This window comes from Lissotriton helveticus, chromosome 3_1 (assembly GCF_964261635.1).
Source record: "Lissotriton helveticus chromosome 3_1, aLisHel1.1, whole genome shotgun sequence".
In the NCBI taxonomy this organism is placed as follows: domain Eukaryota; kingdom Metazoa; phylum Chordata; class Amphibia; order Caudata; family Salamandridae; genus Lissotriton; species Lissotriton helveticus.
Window position 1 is genome coordinate 2,063,601,741 of NC_136061.1, and position 14,979 is coordinate 2,063,616,719.

The following is a 14,979-nucleotide window of genomic DNA, read 5'->3' on the forward strand; positions in this document are numbered from 1 at the left end:
CTATGACTGGACGGGGTGGTAGCCCCTGGTTAGGCTGTGGGCCAAGCGTGCGGTGTGCGCGTTCAACCACGAACATCGATGAGAACACCCCGTCGCCCAGTAGGGTGGTGAGCAGTTTTTCTACAAAGAGTTTCATCTTCCCCGTCTGAGTAGTCTCTGGAAGGCCTGTGATGCGTAGGTTGCAGCGACGGGACCTAGCCTCCAAATCCTCCGTCTTGTCCTGGAGTGTTCTGATGAGTGTCTCCGCCCGCCGTCTCGCCGTGTCTAACTCCGTCTGGGCCTCCTCCACCTCTGTGATCCGCCGTTCGGCCATGTCGTGCCTTTCCGAGTGCTTATCAAGGCGTTCTGCCATGCGGTCCATGCGGTAGGACATGGCGTCCATCTTGGTTCCCAGCGCCGCTATGTTCGACTGTATATTCTGCTCCATGGAGCGGAGCATAGACTTTATATCTAAGTCATCCTCTCGCGCTTCTCCCGCACTCGTCTCTTCGTCACGCGGTGCCGGGGGGCTCGGCACGGGCAGCCGCCTCTGTGAGAAGGGAAGCTTGCTCTGGGTCCTGTCCCCCTTCCCCATATCTGGAATTGTATCGCGCCCACTGCGTACAGCCGGGGTGCGCTGGTATCTAGCGGACCGTCGTGGGGCAAACTTGCAGCTTGGCGCCCAGGGGTTTCACAAGAGTCTCAGCAGGGTATTACTGGGTAAGAACACCACCTCCGCTCCCTGATATCGTGCAGAGGAAGTCCGCTTCACGGGGGAAGGTCGCGATGTGTCACACCCCACAGCAGCGTTATCTCTGTCGTGACGTGGGGATGTTGCCGATGTGCCCACGTAGGTGGTAGCTAGTGCGTGCTCAATCAGGTCGGAGAGTGGAGTGGGCCGTCGCAGTTGTCACATCCGCCTCTGCTACTCAGCCAGTACTGCCGACTCTCTCCAGCAGTTATAATGCAGGGGGGGGGAAGGTCAAGGCCCCCCAACCTCAGTGAGCCGCCGCTCCACCGCACCCCCGGGCCGTCAGCCCCCCGCCTCGACAGCCTCCTCAGTCTCCCTCGTGTGCAAAGTGGTCGCTTCAAAGATGGCGCCTTCTGGGCCCCGCTTACCGGAGATCCGGGCTCCACGTTAGTCTTGTAGGTGCTCTGTGAGTGCGGGCAACAGCCCCTGGGCACCTGGATTGGCACCCTCCCACTCGCGCCGCATCCGCAGCTGTCCGATATGGGAAAAGTGGGACCGCCGGCGGGCGGAGCTTCCTAGCAGCCGCACGTCCCTTTACGCAATCCGGGCGGCGGTGCCACCCGAGGCCGTGGTCTCTGGGCCTGCTCGCCGCTCCGGTATTCGAGTCTCTCGCTGCCGGTAGGAGCGTAGCGGGGTTCCCTCAGGCGAACCGGATCGTTACCCGAGTCTTCCGCAACAGTATGAGAGTCGGGGGTGTAGTTAACTTCGGGTCAATGCAGGATTATGAAGGATTTTCGTGGCGGCGCCGGCGGAGCTCGGGAACTAAGCAGCCATTCTTCGCGCTCGCTAGCTCCGCCCCAACCGCAGCTGCCTTCTAATGCTCCCTGCACCACTCGTGCCTCCCAAGCACAGCACGCCCTGCCTGCCCAAAAACGCCTTGGTAATTGGTGTCAGGCAAAGCAGTGGTGGAACAATTGATTGGTTTATGTGTTTGCAACATTGCCAGCTCAACCCAATTCTATTCTAATGTATTCTTGCATTTTTGCATAGGGTGTAGCTACCCAACCATGCCTCCAAGTGCCAACAACAACACTCCTGCCAGCTTGCTAGAAATACTTACAAGTAATAATAACAGACTAAAAAAGATCAGTTTTCTAAAGATTCATTCTAAGTATGGGGGAGGTCTTTCCAGATTTTAGAGACAAGGCTGAACACACCTTCTATCTGCTTTCCAAAAATGTGTCCTCGAAAAAAAAAATATGTATATGTGTGTGTTTGTGAGGTTGTGTGGGTGTGTGTGTATATACATACACATATATATTCACTGAAAAAACCATAGGTTTTGGGGACCTTATACTTAGTTGGACATTTCTCTCGTACAAAACCATAGAAATTCCCCTGTTATAGTTAGTTCAGATAACTATAACTCGCACCCCGCATGCACTGCTGATGATGTCACATATTACATCATTCATGACATGGTCAGTGACCTCACTGATGACATCACTGATGATATCTCTCCTGCACATTGTTGGAATGTGTCTGGTTTCTGTTGCGGTGATTGTGTGCAGTGTCAGCAGGGGGCACAAGTAGTACATATGTGCAGTCAATTGCCCCAACACGTGCAGGAAGCCTGCTATGGCGTGGTTTCCTTGCTTGGACTCCAGCTGTTCCTGCGCAATGTGGGTGAAGTGAATATGCAGGTGTATCAAGCTGAAACAAATCGTGAAGCTTACAGGTGTGATAAATCCTGCATAATGAGACCGTAACACAAATTCGTGTGGTTGTAATGTTCCTTTTCTTTCCTACAAAGGTTATGACCACACAAACTTCAGTTATGGTAATTTTGTGCAGGATTGATCATACCAGTTTGTCCAAGTGCAATACATTGTACCATATTACGTTTGTGACCATACTAACGCTTGACCATAATCTTCATTTATCCAACAGTTTGGGGATTTACAGGATGATCTACAGTTATTTTGATCCACAAATTGATGTTCCCCGTTGGCAATGTCACTCGTTGTGTGATGTTTTTGTGTTGTTAATTTATGTTTTTCTACTACTGTTGACTTCTAGACTTCATGACCTGGGGCACCCCCATTTCAGTGACTACAATTTTGGATCTGGAGCACAGAGGCATCAAGCAACAGCTGGGGTTGAGGTTGGTTGTGCAGGAATACTACGAATTGTGACGAGCGGGTGGTGCCGATACAGGAGCCGTACTATGCTTTTGTGGGCATGTATCCAAGACTTGTGAGGAAGCTTAATAGGGCTGGCTGTGAGACTCCTCCAACTCTCGCAGTTGTTAGTTGGGAGGTACCAGAGGCAAATAGATGCAGCACAGCCAGCAGCTTTGTCTGCGGAAGGATGTAGATTGTCTGCTGTGTTGGTACCGTCAGCCTGTAGGCAATGTGGCAGTGTGCACCAACTTGAGAATGGGGCGATAATTCTTTCGCCACTTTGCTGCCCTAAAGTGCCGATGACTTAATAAGTCCCCACTACTGGGTTATAGGGTGACTCTAAAACGAGTCCTTGTGTTTATTAGGACTTTGTTGTAGCTACATGTGAATCACAAGAAAAAAGATGAAAAAACAAGAAAAGTGGGCAGGGTACAAGCACCCTGACTCCCTAGGACTGCTCAGGGGATCCCACAAAAAGCCCCAGGGCCAAAAAAGTATTACTATTTTTTTTTTAAAGCGGCTGGGTGCACGAATCTGGACAAAAAAAAAAATATATGGGGCATATTCTCAAGTAATTATTGCTGAGTTATTGGCACTTTAGTGAAGCAAAAGTGGTGAAAGAATTATTATCCAATATTCAACCTGGTGAAAACTGCCGATATCGCCAGTTTTCCAGCGATAGATTAGGCAAAAAACATCGCCACGAATGACAGCGACAACTAATGATATGCAGAGTAGGCGTTCCCGTACAAAAAAAAACACCACTTCCTGATATTTTCAACAACCAGCCAAATCTGCGATGCGATCCAAAAACAGGCGATAAGCCGCATTAGCAGTAAGAATTTAACATCTGCCTTTTACTGGTGTAAAGCAGGACGACTACCTACAGTATGAAAGGGAGCCCTGCCCAGAGCTCCATCTGAAGACCAACACATGTCATAGAGCTACTGATCATGCAGCTCCTACGCCCAAGAAGGCCACAACACCCAACGTCACCACCCCAAGGACCTCCCCCAGACCACCTCCCCCTACTACCACCGAGGCAGCGCAGAACAGGACAACAGAACTTCCCAAAATGGCATGGCCCCTCATCCACACATTAGCTGAATGTTGGGAGAGGTAGGAACCAAGTATGTGTGAAGGAGGCAAGTCACCCATCAATAACAATGCACACAATGCCAAGTGTAGCGGTGATGTGCTGGACAGACCTCACCATGCAGAACACAGACTTGTCCATGTGTAAATATACTGCTGGGCTTGTAGGGTTGTGGACAGTGGATACTCCCATGTTACCTCAGGCAGTGGGGAAGATCTTGGTCATGTAACTTTGTTTGGCTCATTCTTTGAGTACATGGGTAGAGACTGGATGATTTGAGTACTGCAAGGAGACTGTATGATGAATTTATAAGTTCTTGGGGATTGGCAGAGTGATTGGATAAGTACATATGTTGGCGGAACCTAACCCCCGAGCACGAGCTTGGCTCTAATTGGCTGCCAACTAGTGGTAACCCCGGGGGAGCGTCATGATTGCAAACCAAGCCTCGGGAGAGCCGACGCTACGCACGGAGCGTGAGTAGGCACCGCTCTGGTTCCTGAGGCACCCGCCTTCTTGGCTACAGGATCCCCACAGCCTTTGTTCTAGTACCCTGGGTTCACGCCCACTAAAATCTGGGCCACTGGCTAGCGGGAATACAGCACAGATGCCTGGAAAACTGAGTCCAGGAGCTTGGAATTCTCATTGTGGTATACTGCATTCTCATTCTGTAGCAGGGTTTCCGTTCTCCCACAGAACTGTGCATAGAGATTTGGAACCTCGGCGAATTAGGGTGGCCCAAAACTCACCTCAGTACCCAAAACCCCTTACCAGGCTAGCTACAGTGTCTCATTGGTTATAACACACTCCCAATGATTAGACAAACCAGAACATGAACTTACAATACCTCAGGTTACGTGGAACACATGAGCACTCTTTCGTTATACAATCATTTCAAACCAGAACGTGGAGTAAATGAGGAAGCGTGCATATTTGAAATATTTATTTACTAATGCAGTCTTCTCAAACGCAGTATCTTAGATAATACAAGGAAACATATTATCAGAAGCAAAGTTATCAGCATAGTTACTAGTCCATAGAAAGCAAAAGGTGACAGCATATTAATATACTGTAATGAATAAGCGTTAACAACACCTAATTCTCACCCTCCCTAACTAGCCTACTATATTAATATTTAAGAAGGTCTCTTTGGGTTTTAGCAGGGCGGGCCCATACCTCAAGATGTATAAAGCAAAAGGTAACATTATTAAACCGTGGATAAGCCACGTAGCAGCAGTGGCTTCCGCCACAGAAAAAGGCAAAGACTCTAATCTCTCAATATGTAACATTGAACAAGATGCATCACGCATGGAAAGCAAGTGCTGTTTGTCAGTCAAATTAAAAGGGGCAAAGAGAGATGAAACGTTCATGTAGGTCCATGGCACCTTGCCAGATTTCAACATCTGTAGGGTCCATGCAAATTGCATGATAGAACGCAATTGATTTTGACCATGGTATAATGCAGACACTTCATCCTGTACAATATACACAACAGATGACAAAATATTATCTAGCGTGTAAATGCGGGAAGAAAGCATGTTAATACTATTATCAACTACTGCAAGCACCTTCTCAAGATTAGCTTGATCAATTGCTCTAAGGCGTGTCGCCGCCTCAATCTGTGATGTCTTCCAGATTTCATTGTAAATAGCATATATCCATCTTTTTGATCTACCACTAGCCGGGCCTTTTATGAAATCATTTAAATCTACATCCTCGTTCAGCTGGGAAAGATGAAGTTTAACTGCAGCCAATGTAGAATGTTTCAGCCAATTCTGACATAACTTGCCCACTGAATAAGTCGTGACAGAATGGACAATGTCAAAACGGGGATCAGGTCTGACCTGTTTAAAGCCATCAGATAAACCCAGAAAACGGTGCTGGCATGAATCAGCACTTCGGTGCCACATCAGCCAACCTTTTGGATCCATACTGGATATGTTAAAGGATGAATTAAGCAAAAGGGTCTGAAAGTCCCTAATGGAATACTGAGTAAAATTACTCCAGCCAGAATATTCCTCTAAGTCAGGTATTGTAGGAGTATTTAATTTTTTAGAAGTAGCCAATCCAAAGCATGTTGTTTGCGAAATTGATGCATTCAAAAACAACATATGATTCGGGATGAGACATGCACGGTGCAAAGCCTCAGTGCCTTGCACCTGCCAGGCTTTCGAACCCCAAACAGATTTAAGGTCAATAGCTTCCTTCCACAACTCGTAGCCTCCAAAAGCTAACTGATCAAGGAAGGACATCGAATACAACAATTTGGTATCGGTAAGTCTAACCATGGACATCGGCCTCTGTGACATTTTAAAATAAAAAGACTCGGGATTGGACTGATTGAAGTCAGTAAAATATGTGTACTTTTTCAAAAAGGTATTTGAACTGCCTTGTTTAGGAGCTGGGCAATGCTCCCATTGCGTAAAATTAACAGCATTCCTTCTTGAGGAAGTTTTTTGTAAGAAGTGATTGCCAAAATGCTGGAAGCAAAACAAATCACCATAATTAGCAGATTCTAAATACAAATCCTCAGCATCAAAGGCAGCATAGTATTTCAAATCAGAAAACAAACTCTCCACGGCCTGAACATCCCAATCATCAGAACGAATGTTTTGTTTCACCACATCCCCCATGTTAACTCTAAGGACATTAGGGACATTAACAACCTCTGTAGGGCCATGAATTTGAAATCTAACTGCATCCCACACAATTCCATCAAGGACTGGCCAAGCAGTGATGTTAACAAAAGTCAAGTCTCTTTTCAATCTGTGTGCTGAATGTGACGAGGAAAGGGGGGCCAAAGTTCCATTGAGATGTCGAATGCATGTTCTTTCCTCGACATAGTGTCCATTGATGAGTTGAAAAAAATAAAACACAAAACCAATTGACATAAAAAGGTAAATTGAAAAAAGTACCAGCCAAATATATGTCCAAGGGGGAATCAAGAAATGTTTTTTAAATAAAGTGGCATAAACTGCAAACTGGGATGGTTTCTTCGAGGCATTGGAAACAGTGTCAAATGAAAACCTTGATTCGGTGGCCAAACGTGTTTGCAGGTCAGGCATAGATAAGTCAGTGGGGTAAGTGTAATCGATATCATCATGGTCTGTACCAGGCAATGTACTTAATAAAGGACTGGAAAGTGTAGGTAATTCGATGGCTACTTCAGTTTCAGGATTAGAAGCAGTGGCCAAAACTGAATTTCTCACAATGGAAGGACAGGAGACGGCCGGTGTCATACTAAGAAGAATCAGCCACTCTGTGTATCTTGACATTGTCAATGGAGATAAACATGTTCTCCTTACGACCTGGAAGAGGGGGTAAAATGACTGTTCTTGTGCCCTTCACGCCAAGGACTGGTACCGGAGCTCGATAGGAAGGTCCAAATTCTTTCTTGTTATCGATCTTCTCTCGAACCAGTTCTCTAACTTGGGGTAGCCAGCCAACATCCGGGATCTGCAACGCAACATCCGATGTGGAGGGCAAATGTTCCTTTGCAAGACTGTCTCTGGTCTTTTGTAGATCCTGTAAAACATTGCAATGTTCATCTACGTCAAAGGTTGTGGCGCGAACCACACAGTCTAGACCATCAAGGTCAGGGACGTACATCTTGATGTCAAAGAGTATTTCGTATGGGGTCCGCCCACCCAGAGACCTTCTAGGGAGATTATTAAGAGCACGCTGCACGCCATTGAGGTGGGCCAGCAAGTTTCTGCCAGTGCCTATAACTCGAGCTGTCAAAGATTGCTTTAAGTCACGGTTCATTCGCTCTACTACACTATTACCCTCAGGTCTGTAGGGAGATGAAAACTTGACTTGGACCCCCATCGAAGTCATGGCATCCTTATACGCCTTAGAGGCGAAAGCTGGACCCTGATCTGAATGGAAGGTACCACAGGCAAAAATCCCTACAAAGACACGCAAATCTCTAATGACAGTCCGTGAATCAGCGCTGCGATGGGGCCAGACCCATACAAAGCGTGTGCATGAATCAACTGCTACTAAGGTGTACTTATACGCAGTATCAGAGGAAAAAGGATCGCAGTGGTCTAAATAAACACAACCTAGTGGTTTATTAGATATGTACAACTGTGTTTGTGGCGGACGCGTAGCAGTCGAAGGTTAATCTGCTGGCAAATGTCACATTGAAGGACATAGTCGCGCGTCTGTTTGTACAGTCCCCGCCACCAGAAACGCTGTTGTAATTGAGTTACAGTGGCCGAGACGCCCGCATGCGCAGACGCCATTCCTTCATGCGCCGCTGTAATCAAGCTAGCTCTGCGATCCGAGTTGGGAATTAAACGTTCACCAACATCAGCAATTTTCACAAAAGGAACCTTTTCGGGACTTAAGTGGTATGTGTACTTTGAAGGGAACCCCGTAGGATGTTTACCTCCCTTCTCTGTGGCAGCAACAGCCGCCAAAATGTCATCATCAATCTTACTTTTGGACCGTGTAACTGCTGCAACTAAATACTTAGACACTGCTGATTTCGCTGCTTCATCAGCAAGCGAGTTACCGACAGCGTGAACTACCACACGCTGATGGCCAAGAGTATGAATCACAAAAACAAGTGGCAGATTAGCCTTAAGCTCAGCCACTCGAACCCAGATCATCTTTGTTTTATTGTGCTACCCTTGGAATCACGAAACTCATTCTGAATCCAAAAGAACAAGTTCTCATTGTAAGACTGGACACAGTAGTAAGAATCACTCACAATAAGAGTCGTAACATTAGGATCTGCGTACTCCAACGCTAGTAAAAGAGCACGAAGCTCTGCCAACAGTGCAGTGCAGTCCCCTAGAGTCTGCGAATGTACGACTCTGGACTTGAACTCATCGTTTACCATGGCACCGACCACAATGGCGCATGCGGAAACGTTGGCGTGTTTAGAGCCATGCGCAACCTGCGCCGAACCATCAGTGTAAATGATGCAATGGAAGTCCTCCAAAGGTCGCATTGCTAGAGGAGCAGGATGAACGAATTCATACTGCAAGTACTCCTGCGACCGTAATGAGGCGTCAAAAATAAACGTGACATCCGTGGACGTCAAGGAAGCAGCCCATTGAATCCACCGAGGGTGCAAAGCTTTAGAATTTGGTACACTGGCTTTCGTAACTGCCTCTAAATGAGGGCAGGGTGTAACAACCAACATGCGTTTTCCCTGTGACAGAGCACGTTCCTTAAGAATCGCCATCTGCACAGCCGTTAAAACTTTCTCCACAGTGGAAAACCGCATTTCAGCCGAAGTGTACAAGTGTGACTTGTAGGCAATAGGTGCTGTGTCTCCTTCATTAAAAGTTAGGTACGTGAAACCCACCGTCCCAGGAATGATTCTTATCACCAGGTTAGTGTGGTTATCACGAGTCAGTAAGAATTTAGAAGTGAGCAGATCAGCCTGCAAGGATTGCAAGATAGCTGAGTGCTCAGGCAGCCAGCATGATTTGGAAAAAGTTGGTTGTATCAAAGCATACAAGGGCTTGATACGCTGGGCATATTCCGGAATGTAAGTTCTCCCAAAATTCAAAAAACCCAGTAAAGACTGCAATTTATTCAGTGTTGTTGGAGCGTGCAACTGTGCACATTTCTCCAAGAAGTGAGGAGCCAAACCTCTACCTTCATTGTTGAGCTCATAGCCCAAAAACAACACTGTGTACTCTGCAATGTGCTATTTCGCAAAGTAAAATTTGTAACCCATGTCTGCAAAGTTACAAATTATGCTATTGACTCGACACAGATGCTCCCAAATTTCGTCGTCTGTGAGATAAATGTCATCCACATACGAGCAAGCATCCGGGTCGATTCTCTTCAAAAGAGAGACAATGCGGGCAGTGAAAATCCCAGGACTATTCTTATAGCCCATCGGGAGACGCCGGAAGTGTTTTGGACCCCGGCTGAAGTAAAGCTGGTCCATTGGGAACTAAGACCATCCAATCTATGGGCATAAAAACGTTGGAAATCTCAAGCGTGGTTTAAAACGCTTACGCACAAGACTATCCACCAGGGCAGAGCCGTGAGTATTCTGTACTGCACAGTTACGGCAATGCGAGTTTAAATGCCTGTAATCCAAAACCAAACGATACGTTCCGTCCGGCTTGTTCACAGTAAAAAGGGGATTATTCATTGGAGACACACAAGTTTCAATTACTCCCTGATATTCCAATTGTTCAAGGATAGCCGCGACGGAAGCCTTGGCTTCTCGCCGAATGGGATATTGAGGTTGAGGCTGTGGCTGAGACCGCAAAGGAATCTCGTGGCTTGGGGACAATTTATCCCAACCACACTGGTTGCGGTACAGAGCCGGCGCTAGAGCCTTAGCCCACTCTTCTGCAAAATTCTGCGCATGCTCTTTCGAGACAGTGTTCGCGAAACTGGGGAGGATTACCTCCTCCCCTCACGGCGCTGCGAGGACAAAAGGTGGGGGCCAGTCAGCCTCCGAAAGCAAAATGTCATACGTAGACGAAAGATTTTCCCAAAATACCCCTCTTACAGTACGTTGTATGTCTCCTTCGATTAACAGGACAATTTCAAAAAGTCTATCAGGGGGAGCAACTCTCGTATCTGCTGTCTCTATTACAACACAAACATCAGTCGCTGTCACCTTCAGTAGTGGACGCAGGGCCTCTCTCACAATGGTAATCTCCGCCGCGCTGTCCAGCAAGGTCAGAGCCCACGTCAGATTCCGAAGCCGCGTTCTCACTATCTGTGGCATATCGATGCGCTGTCAAAGCCGCAACTTTCTTTTTGGCAAACTGCGGTCTCTTTGGCGTTGAGCCGTCCTGCTTTCCTGCACCGTCTGTCTGGCGGGGCTGGTCACGTCCTTGCTGACCAACCCGACCTCTTCCGCCTCCTCCACCACTGGTCTTCGGGGCCGATGAGTCCTGAAAGGAACGAGGAGAGCATTGATCAGAAACCTGAAATTTATCAAGTGATTTAATCGTCGCGCGATCGCGCAAGTCATAAACACGCTCTGTCGGCGCAGGCATCGAAGTCGCAGGATAAGATTCTTGAGTCTGCTGTTGTTGCTTACCCTGTTTCTGTTTTTTAGGCCAAATTTGTTTTTTGGACTTGGGCTGAACTTCTGTCTCAGAAGACTGCCCTGCGGTTGTTTTTTCTCCTTGACTGAAAAAGGCTTTAGACCCTTACTTGTGCGTCCCACTGTTTTATAAGCAGCCACAACAATCCTCGCTAACTGGCAGGGTTTTTCGGCATCAGGGATAGCCGCCAAAGCATTAGCCACCTGAAAGTTCACTGCATCCCCCTTGACATTAGCAAGTATGAGATCGCAAACTATCTCAAAGGATCCACACAGGCGCATACCCAATTCAACCGCTGCCTCAGGTCCGTGATCATCCTGAACACGTTTAATGATCGTAGGCAGTACAGCCATAGATGGGGTGCTGTAACACCTCGCATAAACAGCCGCAAAGGTTTTTCCCCAGATCTCACAGTCAACGAGTTCGAGTGCTAAATCTTTTGGTAAACTAATCGTCAAGATTCTATGTTTATCACCAGGAGTTGTATTAGGAAATACTGCTTCCAGTTGGTCAAATTTCTCGGCAAGCCAGAATGTCATCTTTTTTCTCGGGGCGCTTACCAAACACAGCATTGACCATTACAGGACTGAGCTTCAATCCGCCCTGTCCCGCTGGAAGAGCCGGTCCCCCCGGGGGCCCACCCAGGAGATGACGACCGATGTATTGCACTAATGCACGACTAACGGCAATTGAAACTATATGTAGTCTACGAACCTCCGCTAGGGTACAATTGCCGTGTTGAGGATGAGGTGTAAATCCTGCCAGAACAGGCCAATTTGCGCCCGGAATGGACAAAGACCTAACCTCGGAGCGGTCAACGAATGGGGTAGGGTGCCACCAAACCAAACGCGATGCTGCCAATGATCAATAGGTACTTCCAGTGCCCTGTACGGAGTATATTCAGCCGGTACAGGAGAGGCAGTGTAGTTGTGGAACACACCAGAATTAGCGTCCAGAGCCGGAAACGTCACCCACGAATAAAACAGTTCGTAAGGGTAAGCTGCATTGGCACTCACCACTAACACCACAGCCAAGCCTTCTAAGGGGACCTGGTAATTCTGCATATGATTGCGCACCGCAATGCGACTATGCTGCGGAATGTCCACAGGCTGGGCCATGACTGCACAGGAACTTAGAAAAACAAAGTGAACTTTGTAGCACAACTGGGTAGTAATTCAAGGAAACCGTTTTAGAAAGATTCAAGCTTGAAAAGACCTATTTCAAAAATAGGTAGGTTTGTCCGACACCACCGTTTTTCGGAAACGACAGTGAAGGGGTTAAGGTTTGAATGATATACTACTCGAGTGTCATGATATAAGACCACCAACGTATGGGCGCCATGTAGCAGGGTTTCCGTTCTCCCACAGAACTGTGCATAGAGATTTGGAACCTCGGCGAATTAGGGTGGCCCAAAACTCACCTCAGTACCCAAAACCCCTTACCAGGCTAGCTACAGTGTCTCATTGGTTATAACACACTCCCAATGATTAGAGAAACCTGAACATAAACTTACAATACCTCAGGTTACGTGGAACACATGAGCACTCTTTCGTTATACAATCATTTCAAACCAGAACGTGGAGTAAATGAGGAAACGTGCATATTTGAAATATTTATTTACTAATGCCGTATCTTAGATAATACAAGGAAACATATTATCAGAAGCAAAGTTATCAGCATAGTTACTAGTCCATAGAAAGCAAAAGGTGACAGCATATTAATATACTGTAATGAATAAGCGTTAACAACACCTAATTCTCACCCTCCCTAACTAGCATATTATATTAATATTTAAGAAGGTCTCTTTGGGTTTTAGCAGGGCGGGCCCATACCTCAAGATCCTAGTATGACGAGATCACATCAACTTCCACCAGCTCTCTGCATGCGAACCGCATCAAGTGTGTATGTGTGCTCTAAGCAAAGCAATATAAAACGCACCTAAAGCCAGAATTTGGCAGGAGCTGCACTTATGTTATGTCTATGAAGATGCGGAGATCAGTTCTCACAACAATTCTGTGTCGTGTTATCCTTGTAGCTTCAGCACTCTCTGTACAGACATAGTTTATTAAGCAGAGCTGATATGAGAGCAATAACATATTATTCTCATGTAAATCACAACGCTCCTCTAGGTTGAAAGATAAATCAACAATTATGTATCGTGTGCAGAAGCAGCAAAAGGAAAAATGGCGTTTAAACATTTAATAAGCCCATGCTAACTTAACACAGTATTTAGATAAGCAGTAGCTATATACCTTCCCAGGCTGTTAATCTCTAGATCAAAGAATTCTGAGTGTTGGATTCCTGGAGTCCCCCACTGGATCCCCTAAGGCAAGCTGCTGGGTCCGTGGAGCACCAGTAATAAAAGACCCAGAATCCTGTCTGCAAGATATTCCCAGCCCCACAGCTGGATCATTGACATAAGGCGGATAGAATCTACAGAATTCTGTAAGCGTAAGCGGAGTGGACAGAGCCGGTGTACACCAGTCAAGAGCGCAACTGGAGCTAAATTACGGGGGAGGCTGATAAAAATTTGGGGGGGGCGGCTAATTCTTCCAGTCATAGGGAGAGTGGAGATGCAGGGGCTCTACCAAGGAGTGAAAACACAACACAGCCTCATTTACAGGCAAAAGGTTTTTTAAAGACCTGTGAATTACTCAGATGCCGCTCTGAGAGCCGCGCACCCAGCGCGTTCACACTAGGGAGCCACGCTGAGAGCCACGCACCCAGTGCGTTCACACTTGGGGGCTGTGCTGAGCCTGAGAGCCGGGTTAAGATCACCACTCCAAACTTTTCTATAACAGACGGTCCACTTCCATTAATTTATATTTGCCCCGAGGACTTCATTCGCCTGCAAATGCCCAATTCTTGAATGTTTTTATTAATCATTAGTCCATTGTCCACTACTGGCCCAAGGTACCTCTTCCCCGGGGCCTGGCCTCTTCGTTGGAGACCATGGGGAGATCCCCAATGCCCCCTCGGTCCCGCTGGCTCCCCGCCTCCTGCAGGAACCGGCACTGCTTTGCTTCGTTGAAGCGAGAGCAGGTTTTCCTTCTTTCGCTTCAACGTAGCAAACCAGGGTTGGCTATGACAGGGCGGGAGACGTGCTTCCACCCTGTCATAGCAAACAACAATGTCTCGGGGGTGGGCTCCCCGGCACATAGCAGGAGCTGGCCCTGGGGAGGGGCGGTCCTCAGGGCCATCAAGGTCTCCAGGAGGGGGGACGGCCCCCCTCCCTCTGTTTTCAAAGCCCCGGGGAGGTGGTTGTCCGCGGGGCTTCGGGGGGCCCAAGAGACCCCCCTGCCTGTTTACATAAAGCCCTGGGTTTGGCGATCCCTAGGGCTTGGGGGGGCCTCAGAGGCCCCCCGATAATTACAAAACAAGCCCCGGGGAAGTGGTCAGTCCCTGGGCTGCTGAGGCCCACTAGCACCCCTCAATATAATTATAGGATTGCCCCATAACCTGGCCCACCCAGGGGCTCATTTGAAGGAAGTATGGAAGACCCAGCTTCATTTTTGAAATTTCGTATTCGGACGTTTAAAAAAAAGACATTTGGGAGGTCTGCGGGTCCTTGTGGGACCCTAGCAGCAGGACTAGGGGGTCGGGGTGTTTCTACCCTGTCCCCTTTTCATTTTTTCAAATCTTTTTTTGACTGTTTTTTTGTGACTCGGTTTTACCAGCTTCACTGTGATTGGCTGCCAACACTCCAAACTAGGAAGTGTTGGCAGCCACTCACAGTGAAGCTTGTGGTCATGGCAGCCAATCACAGTGAAGCTTGTGGTCCGGAGGGTGGGCGAACCCGCCGCTGCCCCAGATAACAAAACTTTTATTTTTTTAATTTCCCAGCAACTACTGAACGGATTTACACCATTTAGAAAAAAGTCTCTTTCTGACTTAAGCCCTACCTTTTTGCCAAATTTGGTGTAATTCCGCTCAGCAGTTCGAGCTGTAGCCTTGGCTAAAGTTTCTTAATGGAAAATGGATTTTTTGTAACCCTGG